Source organism: Phoenix dactylifera, chromosome 14 (genome assembly GCF_009389715.1).
Source record: "Phoenix dactylifera cultivar Barhee BC4 chromosome 14, palm_55x_up_171113_PBpolish2nd_filt_p, whole genome shotgun sequence".
Classification (NCBI taxonomy): domain Eukaryota; kingdom Viridiplantae; phylum Streptophyta; class Magnoliopsida; order Arecales; family Arecaceae; genus Phoenix; species Phoenix dactylifera.
The window spans coordinates 14941268-14956786 of NC_052405.1; the positions used below are offsets into that span (position 1 = coordinate 14941268).

Consider the following 15519-nt stretch of genomic DNA (forward strand, 5'->3'; position numbering starts at 1 on the left):
TCTTCCAGCTGAGGGCTATTAAGGCTCATGGATCCCTCGCAGAGGAACTCCATCACCCTCTCATTTCTTCTCATTCCCCTCTTTTATGCTACAAGGAACTGAAGCAGGAGCAATATCATCGGAGTAGGGATCCGAGCCGCTGGAGGGAACATCACAGAGTTGTCCCGGAGCTAGGTAAGTCTTGATCTCTTCTCTCTTGTATCGTTCATACTTCATTCAAGTAGGATCCAGTCTGGCTATGAAACAAAACCAAGAAGGGAAAAAAAAGAAAATAGAAGAGATCGAAGAGTGAAGGAGAGAAGGAAGAAGATGAAGAGGAGGGAGGAGAAAGGTCTAGATCGGCTGTGAGCTGACATTGGCTGAGGTCCTTTCTCCTTCACCCGATTTCTTTTCCTTCCACTAAAATCTTAGATCTAGAAATCCAAAAATGCAAACCTATCTTCCGATTCATGGGAATGGTCCTCGGCTCGTGCAAATCCAGTTCCCAAGGGTGGAACCAGTTTGATCTCAGCCGGAGGTGATTGGAGAAGACGAGCCGAAGGGGGATCTCCCTGTTTTGGCCGTAGACGCCGCCGGATCGGGGCACTGTGGACGCCATCAGGCCGACTGTGGCGATCGGCCGCGCGCTACGCAAGCTCCACTAGCTTCGGCCGGTTCCTCTGCTCCTTCAGAGGTGCACGCGCCCCAACTTCTCCACCGTAGGTGGAGGATGAGAGCGGCCAGCCGGACCACGGCTGCTGCAGGTCGGACCGCGGGCGCCGCGGGTGCCGCTGGTTGGCTGCAGCGCCGCCGGCTTCCTCCGAAGCACTTCCAGGCTCGCCCCTTTGCCCTATGGGAGGAGAGGAGAAGAGGAGGGGGAGGAGATCGAGACGGGAAGAAGAAAGGAAGAGAAGAAGGTTCGGGAAGGGAGGAGAAGAGAAGGAGAAGAAAGAAAAGAAAAAGAAGAAAAAAGAAAAGAAAAGAAAAAGAGGAAAAGAAGGAAAAGAAAAGAAGAAAGGAAAATAAAATAAAAATTTCTGTGGGCCGAATTGGGCCTGATTCTGGGGTGGTCTTCAAATGAACCGGGCTTTAAAGGCCCGAGGCCGGGCTAGGCCTTGGTCCGAGCCCAACATTCTTAAACCCAGAATTAACTGAACCAATATACAATTGACCCAGGCCTGAACCAGTAATTGGGTCAAATCTGAACCAGTATGCAATTGACTCAGACTTGAACCAGTAATTGGGTCAGATCTGAGCCAGTACGCAATTGACCCAGATCTGAACCTGAAATTGGGTCAGATTTGAACTAGTATGCAATTGACCCAGGCCTGAACCAGTAAATGGGTCAGACCTGAACCAGTATGCAATAGACCCAGACCTGAACCAGAAATGAAATCAAATCCGAACCAGAAATTGAATTGGGCCATAGGCTTGAACCAGAAATTGATTAGACTATGGATCCAAAAATGAAATTGAGTCCTATGGATGGGCTGTAAATGACTTTAAGATTATAAATAAATAGAAATTAAATATGCAAGTGACATGTAATTTAATGATTTTGCTAGGTATTGGAGAATTAGCATTTGGTGAGCAAATTAAGGTAAGTAACCTGTCTTAATCTTATTATGGATCATGTATCATGTTTTATAAGATGAAAAAGTATTATTTATGCAATTAGAATTGGGTATATGAATTGTGGAAAAAGTAAGTAACCCTGATATAATCTTATATTTTATCAAATACTTGTGACTACTCGATTATGAAATTATATATGATTATTTATGTTTTTATAAAATTAGGATCAAGCATGTGTTATCAATAGTTGCATAATTTTAATTAGATGACATTCATCATGAATATCATAATATGTATATAAATTTATGATGTATAGAAGTTGCACGAAAAATCAAGGTTTTCAGTATGATCATGAGTTTTATCTATCATTATGCCATTATTTACTTTCCAAAGTTTCTATGAGAAAAGATTTATGAAAAGCATGATATGTTTTAAGAACTCTCAGATCGCTATATATGACCCTCGCCAGTGGCTAACAGTAACTAGGCATACGACCCCCGCTAGTGGGTAAAAGTAACGGGGCTTTACGAACCCTACCAGTGGATAATAGTAACTGGAAGATGACCCTGCAGTGGCAAAGACCTTGCCGTGGGAATAAGAGCGGCCATAGCTACACTATCATTTGAGAGTATGAATTTCAAAGTATGAAATAATAGCAAAAGTTTTATGATGCATAATCATATTTGTGAAGTTGCATGAATGGACTTGCATAGTTTTATGACTGTTGGTTTATATGAAATGTTTACTTTGTTACAAGCACAGATTTCAAAGCAAGAATAATGACAGCACAGATTTCAAGGCATGAATAATGCTAAGTACGGATTTCAAAGCAAGAATAATGACGAGTACGGATTTCAAAGCATGAAATAAAGACAAAAGTTTTACGTTTGATTTGATTATATGAGCAACAAAAATTTAATCATGGGAATGGGTAGCTAAGTTGGCTTTCACATAATTGGAATAATAATAATAATATAATAAATAAATAAATTAAAAAATAAAATAAAATAATAATATTGGTTTATATTGTCTTAGGTGACAATAAGCAACAAAAAGAAGGAATGTAGGGCTAATACAAGCCATTCTAGGGACGTGATTGTGACAGAAAAATTATCAAAGCTTAGGTTAAGATCATTATGAATTGTGATTAGAAAATTGCCAGAGTTTAAGTTATGATCACATGAGATTATGACCAAAATTAGAACCAAAGAATAAGTTTAAGATCACTAGGGTTTACAATAGAAATGTATCATAGCTTAAGATTATGATCACCTCGGACATGACAAAAGTAGTAAAATTAAATTCAGTGCTTAAGTGAAAAATCACTAAGCATTGTGATAAAAATATAAGTACTGAGATTGGTATTCGATGAGTATGAAGGACTGGATAAGATGGTTTTGATCAGGATGGGGGATGTTTGACCTAAGGTAAGTGTAGGAAGGTTTACCCCGGCATAGCAGTTATACCATGTTCAGATATTGTTTAAATGACTCGAAAGTTTAAAATTTGTAAGGATTTGGATGTGATTATTAGATTGTGATTTGTACATGGATTGGTCATAGAATTGGAATGAGCCAAGAAAGATTTTTTTTTAATATAATATCATAAAGGATTGTTCTTCAAGGTTAAATCCGTATGTGGATTATAATTGGTATTGGCATACTTGGATATTGCAAATAATTGTATTTCCATTGGGGAATTTAATTCTTAAGGCCATAGAGTATGCATATTAATGGAGGAATTCTAGTTATTTGAATTTTCATTTTTGGATTGGACTATTAGATCTTTCTCATAATTATTGGACACTATTGGATGTGTTAGCTTAACCTCAAGTTTAAGTTTATGATTTGACAAGGGATATTTGTTATTGAGTGGAGACTTTGATTTTGGACATAGATATTGAAATTGGAATGCTTGCTTACTAGGCTCGTAGCCAAAGTGTGGATCAGCTATGTTGGGAGTCCTCTCAGTGGATATTTCACGTTATGATTAATTGGATTTTGACCAAAATTTAATGAAAGAGGATTGGTCATGGAATATTATCATACAATGTAATTATTTGTTTATTAATCAATTTGGAAGTTCATTTTGATATGGGGATATATTGTAATATTACTTCTAGCTTTTTTATTGAAGAATTGATTTTATTGTATTCATCTTGGTGAAATTATTAATTGACTTAATCATCATCTTTGGATCCAAATAATAAATTTTATTCTTATCTATCGTAGACTATGTGATGTATATGAAATTTCAATTGAAAGTTTGGGTTTATAAGTTGATCTAGGGTCATTTGTCAATAGTGTTGAGGTTGAAACTTAAATTGCATGAAGAATTTGAATTTTTTCTAGACATAGATGGTTGTGATGGAAGATCTTTGAGGTTTGACTCATTGGTGTTGAATTAAAGTCTTGTAATTTGTTGGAGCATATACATACATACATACATACATATATATATATATATATATATATATATATATATATATATATATATATATATATATATATATATATATATATATATATATATATATAGTTATAAGAGTTTGACTTGGAATCGTCTAGTTGAATTGATAAAAGAATTAAGATTCAATACATTTTGGAATTATAGTAACGAGCCCATATGATGATTTTGAATGGATCAATTGACTTGAGAGTTAATCTAGATTAGATGTATTCGAGGTAAATTAAGGGACAAGAATCAACAATTCCTTTTTTTAGGCTGTACTTGGAAAATTGTAAATATGGATCTCTTTAGTTCATAATACAAGTAGTATTTCGATCAAAAGTTATTAGTGAATCCAAGGATTTTAGTGTTTTGAATCAGAGTGCGCAGCGGAAACATGGTAGAATGTTAGATAAAAGACTAAGTAACTTCATTTGTTTAAGAATTAAGGTATATAAATTTCGAGAACGAAATTATTTTTAAGGAGGGAAGAATTTGAGGAACAGCCCACACACAGTGAGCTAATGGGCCAAGCCCAACGTGGCCGGCCCATCTTGAGACCCAGAGGCGGTGATCGCCAGCTGAGACGGTTACAACCGCCTGACAGCCACGATCACCACCACTCTCCTCTTCTAGCTAAGGGCTATTAAGGCCCATGGATCCCTCGCAGAGGAACTCCATCACCCTCTCATTTCTTCTCATTCCCCTCTTTTATGCTCCAAGGAACTAAAGCAGTGCAACACGAAAAATCAAAATTTTCAGCATGATCATGAGTTTTATCTATCATGATGCCATTATTCACTTTCTAAAGTTTCTATGAGAAAAGATTTATGAAAAGCATGATATGTTTTAAGAACTCTCAGATCGCTATGTACGACTCCCATCAGTGGGTAAAAGTAACGTGGCTTTACGACCCCCGCCAGTGGGTAATAGTAATTGGAAGATGACCCTGCAATGGTAAAGGCCTTGCCGTGGGAATAAGAGCGGCCATAGCTATATTACCATCTGAGAGTATGAATTTCAAAGTATGGAATAATGGCAAAAGTTTTATAATGCATAATCATATTTGTGAAATTGCATGAATGGACTTGCATAGTTTTATGACTGTTGGTTTATATAAAATGTTTACTTTGTTACAAGCACAGATTTCAAAGCAAGAATAATGACAGCACATATTTCAAGGCATGAATAATGCTAAGTATGGATTTCAAAGCAAGAATAATGGCGAGTACGGATTTCAAAGCATGAAATAAAGACAAAAGTTTTACGTCTGATTTGATTATATGTTGTATGAACTGCTTACTTTGTTACAACTGTTAGTTTCTTAAAATAATGCACTAGAATGAAAAATATTATGCTTGATCTGATAAGATTATGCATGATTACTTACTAAGCTTTATAGCTCACACCAATTTACTTATATTCTTACAGATGAATAGAAGATGCTAGAAACAAGGAGCGCGACGTGCTTAGGGTTATCGAAAAAGAAAATGAAATATTAAATGTTGCTATTTTTAGATGATTTGTAATCAATCTTTTACTGATGAAACATTTGATGACATTCAAGAATGACATTGTTCATAATTAATCTGAAGTTTTAAAGTGGTTGCGTGTTATCGTATGTTTAATTTTGCAATAGCACGATCGTGTCATGATCCGAATTTGGGGCGTGACAGTTGTGTAGCATTAATTACAATGAAAAATCACTCAAAGAAGTTATTCAGATATCTTGCACCAATCATTTTGGTTCATTAGACTGTATGCTTTACGGTATTCATTCAAATGGGCAATGAGAATTCACCACACTAGTTGAGTGACTTTTGAGTGATAATTTTGAGTTATTTAAAACATTTTTGATTCAGAAGAAATGGAATCTTAGTTTATCTTGATCAAGATGAAAGTTAGGCAAGTTTGGAAAGTATAATCCCAACATCTAGGCTAATATATAAGATACAAGTTATCGATACCTTGGGGCTAATTTAGTAATTAAAACCTAGATTAGTTATTGTTTGGTCTTTGATTCAATATCCATCTACAACAGCTGCTGCAACTAGTACTACTATTCTACTACTATTTCTACTACTATTCTTTTTAAGAAATAGGATAACAGGAAACCCACCTAAATTGAAGTGAGAACAGGACACAACATGAATGAGATATTTGCAAGCCACCTCATATCTAAATTAAAATTTGCCTCAAGTTCGATTTGCATAGTGAGAAAGCAAGCTAAAGCTAGGATTAGCTCACTTGAGCTTGACTTGATTTAGCTAGAAATATGAATATATATATATATATATATATATGCATTATTTTTCACCATTATCAATTTAATTAAATACATATAATTTATCAAGTATAGTATATATTTCAATTATAAGAACAAAATATAATTGGAAAAACTAATGCAAAATATATAGGAAAGTCTTGAAAGACCTCCAATCTCACCAGATCTCTTAGAACAACTCAATTTCATTTTGGAATTAAATGAGCTAGTTCGAGCTTTGCTTGATTATCAAAACAAGTTGAAGTCAAGATAGGTCCCATTGGCTCATTTACACCTTTAAGCAAGATTGAACCTAGACCATTGTATCAAATATAATTATTTTACCAACTCAACCAATTGACCTATAAAATAGAAAATATTCAAAATGTCTTATCCCATACATTCATGTCATGTTGGTCAATGTATCAAGACATTAGTTTATATTGGCTAAGACACTGGGGCCCAACACCAACAAAACCTAATATCTCGGCCATGATGGAAGCTTAGATAAAAATCGTAACATAGCTTTATAGGATATAAATTAAGGGGACAATATGTGAGATCAATTATATAGTTTTGGGTCTAGCCACAAAGCTGGACCCATTCAAGATTTTCTACATGCTTTGCAAGATAATCCATTGGTATTCAAACTTAAGTCACAGGTTTGACAAGTGAAGTCCAACAAGAGTTTGTTTTCTAATAATGGAGGTGGATTGTTAGTAGTTCTATTGATGACATTTGAATGGTAAAGGTGGAAACATGAGCATCAATGAAATTATTAGAACCAAGAACCAATGATAAAAAGGCTAAAAAGGTGGAAAACTAGAATTTGAACCAATTTTGAGCCTTGAATCTTATCTAAAATGATATTGGATCTTCTGAGCAAGAGAGTGCATGAAGAAGATGCCCAAACCTATCTATAAGGCTTAAGCACAATTATTGAGAATATCTCCTCCCTCAATTTGTAGATGGCACTCTCCTATTTTGAGAAGCCTCTCAAATATAGTCACTGCTATCAAATTTTTCCTAAATATTTTTGAGCTAAATTTTGGTCTGAACATCAACTACTCAAAAACAAGTCTTGTTATATGGGACCTGTTAGCAAAGGTCTGCTATTGATAGAGATTCCCCATTACAAGTTTAAGCAGCTTCTTGTTAGATATATTGGAGTTTCTCTATATCACAAGAAGGTACTGGAAACACTCTAGTAGCCACTCCTTGATAAAATTGACTAAGGATGCTCAACTTGAAAAGGAAGCATGGAGAAAATGCCTAGAGTTTTCTTAAAGCCTAAGCTAATTATTGAGAATATCTCCATTATTCAATTTGTAGATGTTATTCCTATATTCTGAAAAGCCTCTCAATAATAGGCCAGTGCTATCAAAGTTTTCCAACATCAACTATATAAAATCAGTTCTTCTTTATATAGGACTTGCACAACAGAGAGGTCGCGGAGATTCTCCATTACAATCTTGAGCAGCTCTCTAGGAGATAAGTAGGAGTTTATCTGCATGACAATAAACTATTTAAAAGACTCTAGTAGCTACTCGACAAAATTGACCTATGACTCTCAACTTGAAAGGGAAGCATCCATTTCAATTAAAGGAGATTGGTTTTTGTTAACTTTATCCCATTTACTATGTTAAAATATCTTATGTTTGTCTTTCTCTACCTAATTTGTTAGTTAAACATATTGATTAAAGACATGGGCCTTTTTTTTTTGAGAAAGGAAAAAACTCAATTTTGGGGGTTTTTGTTTGATAAATTTGACAGCAATGCTGCCTGAGAAATAATATGAAGGAGGACTAGGTATAAAAGACCTCCACTAAATGAACTTAGATTTGCTTGGTAGTAGAATTTGATGCTAGTGAATGGTAGACCTACAACACTCCAAAAAACAACACTGATCCATAAATATTACAAACAAAGACCACTCTTCTTGAATAATTTCAAGCCAACTCTGTCTTTCTACAAATCTGTCCTCCATTGTCATAATAGCTCCCTATGAAGCTCTCTTTTCTTGCCTGAAGATGGATGAAGGATTCTTTCTTGGCCCGGAAACTACTCTTTGTAGCACTCCTATCCAAGGCTACTTTCATTATCATCTAGCCAGCATTTATGTGTTTGCTCACTTATTGGAAGATTGAACTACAACTAATGGATGAATACCAACACTTGTGCCCTCTTCTTTCAAACATACACTTACAAGATGATGCTGACAAGCTTATATGGCTGTGGACATCCCGAGTTTTCGTATGAAGTCATATAACACCTTCTTCAATATTGCATGCCAGAAATTAGATTAGGCAAATTGGTTTGTAGGAATCTCCAACACCAACAAAAGTTTAGATCTTCCATTGCTAGCAATTCAAGGAAAAATACTAACTGCTAATAACCTAACAAAACAAGGACGATCAACGCCACAAGAATGCACTCTTTGCAATGGATTTCAGGGAATTACCAACACCTACTCATCTCCTGCCATTTCTCAACTCTAATGTGGCAAGATCTATTGTGTTTACTCAATAGTCCTAGCTACAATGTTAAAAGATCGGTGGCTTATTTGGATGAGCTGGAAGTCTGCAACCATTCCACCGAATCTTGGAAAGGGATGGGACTCTTTGGCTCAGTTAACTATTTGGTGTCGATGGCTAACCAGACTATTTTCAACAATACTCATGCTATAAAATTGCAGCATCATCACTCTACTCCTCGAATGGGTGACTTAGATGCCAGTTTGATACCTCTGTTATATATTTTCCTTCCGATATGACAAGAGCAAACATAGGCTATTAGATGCCAGTTTGATACCTCTGTTACTTTTCTCTTATTGTTTCATTTCAATCTTTACTCAAACTACTTTCTTTTCTACTTTTAATACTTAGCCCCCCTTTGAATCTTTTTAAACTTTTTCTTTTCTTTTTCTTATTTCTAGGCTCCATTTGTTTTTGAAGGACCAACAAGTGTTTTTTAGAGGGCTAAATGCTTTTTTTGATGTTTTTGAAATGTTTGGCAAAAATTTTGAAATGTCTTTTGGACTCCTCCAAAAATAAAAAAAAATAAAAAAAGCTTTAATTTGAAGTTTTTGGACAAAAATTCTACTTGAGACCTGCTGAATCATTTAAGGTTCGAGTTCCAGTAACAATTTTTTTTTCAAAAAAAAGTTGAAGTACCTTTTACTGCCATAATCATTTAAGTCATATTATAAACTCACAGTGTGTAAAAGGTAATGGCAGAGCCGGGGAGGTGGAAGTAAACAAGAAACCTACAAACTTATAGCTTATAAATTAGAAAGAGAGAGCCGGGGAGGTGGAAGGGAAGGTGTTTTAATTTTTAGGAATTCTCTAGCAGGACAAAATAGCTAAACAACATCATTTAAACTTCCTGACGATGCCATCAGCTGAACCAGCTCCACATAGCCAATCCATAAATGCCTCGTTTGACATCTCTTGAATTAGGATCTCAAGCTAGACCATGAAGAGAATTAGAAAAATAATCATATATAATGGACAGCAAGCATTTTCTAAAGATATAACAAATATTATCTATAAGAATTAATATAAAATTGAGAACACATCTAAATAGTCAAAAGTTATGGTGCTTATCATGACATTATACTCATCAACTAGTTGTTTAAAATACCTTGAAGTATAATAGTTGTTTACCAACTTTCAAAGCCAGCTTATGCTGTCGAACCCCATATAGATCTGTAGATATCTGCATTTTGTGAATATCAAAGTTCTTCGCATGAATCCCAACAGTAGATAACTCTAAATATGTGGAACATAAATAGTACGTTATATAACAATTCTTTCATAATAATAGAAATAGATAAACTGAGTAATGAATGGATATAGCTAAGCATGTCAGGTAGGTGAAGCATGTAGCCAATGCAAATTTCACCACCTGCCCTGACAGACTATAGTTCCTATCAGCAAATTCACCACATGATAATTTCCCAGATCAAACATTTTATCATGCATGATATGTATCAGTTACACCCTTGTCTTGTCTTATACAAAACAAGCAGAAGGTGGACAGGCATAAAGGAAACAGAAGTTATGTTCTTCAGACTGTCTGATAGCATTGAAAAGCTGATATATCATGCAAATCCAAGCATGAAGTTAGGAAACAGAACAACCTATGTGAGCTAATTACCAGCATTTAGTGGCAATCAGGGATCACTCTTCCAGGAAACTCTTATTTAAGCATACAAAAATTTTAAAGGAAAAGAACCAAAATAGGATGTCTCAGCAAGGGTAATGTTTTGCTTGAGCCAGCAGTTCCTCTGTAACCCGCTTTATCTCCATTTCTCTTTCCAATCTTTCTTTCTGAAAGAACATGAAAAGCAATTCAGAACCACAAAATAGAATAGCAATTGTCTTACTTAAAGTGAGAAAATCTTTTAGAAAAGAAGAGATGCAAACCATGGCACGCTTTTAGGACATAATTACTCCTTTACTAGTTTTTGTAATTACACCATTGCAGGATGCATCTACCATATGATTGACAATCTTCAGTGGTTAATTGGTCGGGGCTATGAATAAATTAACTCGAAAAAGTTGGCAACTATCAGTTTCAATGCAGCCCAAAGTCCCAAAAAATAATGAGCATGCCATCAGAGAACATTCAACTCCAGCTGCCTATTGTGTTATAGAAAGCATATTCAGTAAGTAGTGTCTCCAATTAATCCAACCTCTCAAAACCTTCATGCAACAAAACCAGTATTTCCAGTTCCCTCATTGTGCTTTGTTTTTTAGCATATTTCTGTTTCCTAAGCTATAATTTTTTAAAATCTGCTATTAGCCTGAACACCTGAGACATCGTTGGTTCAATACATATCTTTGCAAGTGACACCAAGCCCAAGTTGGTGGTGTCAACTCATCTATGCAAAACCTATCTCATTTAACACATCCGATTTTGAAGAAATGGATATAAAGGCTTACACCATTACATATATGAGTAAAAAAAACACTTCAGCAAAGTTAGGCACCCCCCTATTACTTTTCAGGAGGCACCTGCTCCAAATGAATTACCCACCCATCCTTGGAAAAAGTGGAAACATCAACAACTCTTCATGTGTTTTCTTACATTTATGAAATACAACTTTTTACTTGCACTGCCATAAACATTCAAAAATTCCATTTAATATCTAATAACCAAGAAGCAGCTATAACGTGAGTAGCCCCACCTTTTCAATCCATAGATGTCTCCAATAAAATTTGATACTTTCAGCATCAAAGTTGTGGAAGAGGAAGTTCTCTCATTACAAGAACCTGTAGAAGGTTAAACTTACAATGTTATAAATGAATATTATAATGCAGACTACGTAGTGGATAGAAGTTTCACAGAACCAAGTTACCTGCAGTGCAACTAAGAGTTCCTTCACCCAAGAACAGGGATTAGGATGAAAGCAAGAGTAAATGATGTAGACATTGGACAGACATTAAAGAAACCATACTGTTTTAATTGCTAGCCCAAGCAGCTCCATGGGGACCTGTTTCCTTGCCTAGGAACTTAGGAGACCTATACCTACTCTAGATGCTTAAGCAGGCGAATAGGCTCAACAGGGCAACCAAACAGCCCAAAATGCCGAGAACCCATCCTGATGCATAAAGAGCCGAATAGGCTCAAAAGGGCAACTAGGCAGTCCAAAATGCTCAGAAAGGTTTAACAGGTAAGGCAGGTTAAGTACTGAATAGCTCAGCAACAAACCAATTTACTCTGCACCAAAATCTCTTGCATTTGCCATCCCTTCCATCTCTTCACTCACTAGACAAGTTGTATGTGCAAAGATAAGAGAAGACCAGAGAAAGAGGAAGGTTTCCTTAATTGCATGCTGTGGAAGCCTCTGATATGTGTTTTATATATTTGAAGTTGGGGATCTCTCATTTGACAAACCATTTTTTGAGACCATGATGTGCACAACTGAAAGCAATTATAATGATGATGAGAGCATCGAAGATGAGCAAACTGAAGAGCATGTGTGTGTATGTGTGTTTTTCGTTCTATGCAGTGTTATATGTTGTTTCTTGAAGAGCAATGTTATACATCCTACCTTTTTGTGTTGCATGTCATGGTGGATAAATAATTCTATGTATCTCAGCTATTGCCTAGGCACCTAGGCAGTGTCCGACTAGGCATTCTTACGCTAAAGGTTACATAGGCTCCACTTTTATTATTCTCACTTGATCTTATTTTCACTGTTGTGACTAAAATAAACTTATTTTAGTTAAACTAGAAGTGCAGTCAGCAAAATTTTATATTTGTTTTGGTTTTGTCATTCCTTCCCCCATCTCTCCCCACTCAACACCTCCCTCATCTTCAATGCTAGGGCAAGTAACTAGCCTTCAATCAGCTATCATCAACCAATTCACCTATGCACCTTGAATCAGAGGCTCTTGTGGAGCCCAACACTCTCCGGGAGGCACTCAGCAATTTTTGTTAGTCCAAAGACCCCTAAAAGTTTTTCATTTTATTTTTTTCATACTTACTCTTTTCCTTTCCTTTTCCTCTTCCCTTCTCACATTACTTTCTCTTTCTCTTCTCATGTTACTCTCTTTTTCTTTTCTCATATGGAATATCTTTTGCTCTCCTCTTCTTCCTCTTTTCCTACCTTTTCATCCATACTTTTGTCTATTTTCTATTTTCTTTCTCCTAGTTGCAATTTTTAATGCAAATAGAGGATTTCAACTATAACTTATAAACTTTAGTTTCTTTCAAAGAATTGTCATATTTTTATTTTTCATATTTAAATTTTAATAATGTGATATCAGTGTCACTCTGAACACCTATATTTGACTTGGCTAATTAAGATGTGACAAAATGACATGCTATTGTTTTGATTAATCTTAACCTCTATTACGCTATAATGGTGAATTTGATTTTCTGTTTGCATGATTAAAAAAGGAGGAGGGGAGGGGGTTGCATCCTACTCGACCCTAAAGAGTCCTCCTCGACCTAGGTATCCCCTAGAGAGGGGCTAAAATGACTCACAAGGATTGTGGTGCACATTGAGCTTGGCTTTGATACCACTTCTCATGGGCTTGTTATTTCCACAAGCATCAGTGCAGCACTTAGACGCTTTGCTTGCCCTCAATCACTTCTAAGTTAACCTCCAAGTCTAGCATCTCAAGCTAGAAGATGAATGCACAAGAGAAAGAGAGAAAATGATTAACATCTAATAATTTTCCCTTTCAAATTCATTGTTTGGTTATTTTATTCTGTTATGTGTGATTCAGATGCATGGAGATCTTAAATATAATCTGCCAACAATCATAGATGTTAACTGGAATGGCACCTGAAATCTTACATTGAATCCATGACTCTCTCATTGTTATTCCTTTCGTTGTTCTTTCCTTTTGTTTTGATTGAAAGGGGAGAACATGTCTTCCTTTCTCAAGGATAGAATTGATTGAAATAAGTGATTGCATTCTTTATTTGGTTTAGTATATCTGCTGCTGGTAGAGCATGATTTTAATAGCCTTCGTTCAGGTTTAGGCAGTCCCTCACCAAAATTTTCGTGGACAGGCTTCCCAGAATCTCTTCCCAAAGGACATTATTCCTTCATAACTGGTCATATATTTGAATTCAAAAGTAAATAGTAGTAAATGAGAGGGTAAGGGGCCATGAATTTGGGGTAAATTTTCTTTGTTTTTTTTTTAAAGACTTGTCAATTTACAGTCATAAGCCATAAGAATTCATGTCTTCTTGTATTGACAATTTGGTATGCATTTCATTGTCCTTATCTTACTTCATCACAATAACAATTTCATTAATGCACAAATATTTAACGTTGCTGATTGGTCTTGATTCTGTCAAGTTAAATTGATTCATGCCTTTAGCAGCGTTGGATGGTGATACTGAAAAGGTTTCAAGTTGGAATGATAGACAAAGATAGCAATCACTTCAAGTGCAATTACTAAGGACCATGGTATGCCATCTTAGTACCGGAGCCCGTATCGGTGCCACCCTATCACTGTGTCGGTACACCTAATATGGAAGCCGGTTCGGCGTACCGTGTCTTGGTATGCCCCCCACACCGTGTACCGGTACGGATTCGGTACATTCCGTACCGCCTAATTCAGTAACCATGCTAAGGATGTTTTTCAAATAAGTCACTTGACAAGTATAGGAGATGATGTCACCTCTTGCAAGGACATCCTACTTGAGGTGATAAATGAGACTTTGGACTACATAAATGGGGTGAAGTGAACAAGGCAAAGAAGATAAAGGAGATACAAGAGCCGGTAAAGGCAACTGATGTACTAGAAGGGAGTTAGCATTTAGATTTGAAAATTTTTATGCAAGAGAAAAAATGAAACAAACCATCATGAATGACTCCAAAAAAAGAAATGTGAATTGCATTGCACGTTGGATGTATCACGTAAGCATCTTATTGAACAAGCTCATTTTATAGAGGAATTATTCCAATATATTGTTCTCCTTTTAGTAGATACCTGATGTTGTGGGTGGGGTTTGGCAGACTAAGTTTTAATTGAAGTAAACAATTATAACCTGATCATACAGAACATCTTCTTGTGCTAAATAAGACAATTACCTACTAAAACAACTAAACAATGAAATCAAAAAGAAATAAAAAATAATTTGTGAGATTGTTCTAATCTCGCACAAAATACATTAAGAAGAATAAATGCATTTGTTTATCCATAGTTGTCCATTACAGCATGTATACACAGTATAAAAAAAGGCATAGGTAAGAGGAATGGAAGCAGCATCAAAGGATTTGATAAAAGTTTCCCCTTCATCAGCAGTTAACACCACTAATGCCAGCCCCCAGACTGGATGAAAAAGGTTTGGAGTCATGGATCATGGCTTATTGCAGTAGTTGCAAGAAACATGATCTCAACTAATGCAGCAGCAACAGTTACAATCCCCAATGGCTTTGATAGCCAGTGGATTGGTTGTCCAATTGCCATTGCAGCCTATGTTCTCCATTCTCTTTGCTAAGTTTGCTCTCTGCCAAGAGAACAACAAAATAACCCAAAAGAGCTGCTGGTAGCCAACAGAACCCATCAAAGTCCACCAATCCATTTAGGCTTTTTGAGTTCTCCAAGTCCCCATATTACGCCTAGCAGAGCGCTAAGGCAGCCCAATGTCTATGGTTCCTATATAAGTTTCCTAGGCCTTAGGCAGGGCACTTGAAGACCCACACACCTAAAGCAACCTCTTAGGCCGCGTATGGGAATGGGTTTGATTAAATCAGGTACGAGCTGGATCAATCTCTATCAGCC

General features: G+C 36.1%; 1 long non-coding RNA gene across 1 annotated transcript; it reads right to left on the minus strand.

The window, feature by feature from the left end:
- Positions 1-9435: 9435 nt before the first annotated feature.
- LOC120113081 lies at positions 9436-12112 on the minus strand. The gene is made up of 2 exons (XR_005514918.1): positions 11457-12112; positions 9436-10596 (listed from the first exon to the last, which is right to left on the minus strand). It is a non-coding gene; the product is annotated as an uncharacterized LOC120113081 (long non-coding RNA).
- Positions 12113-15519: the final 3407 nt, after the last annotated feature.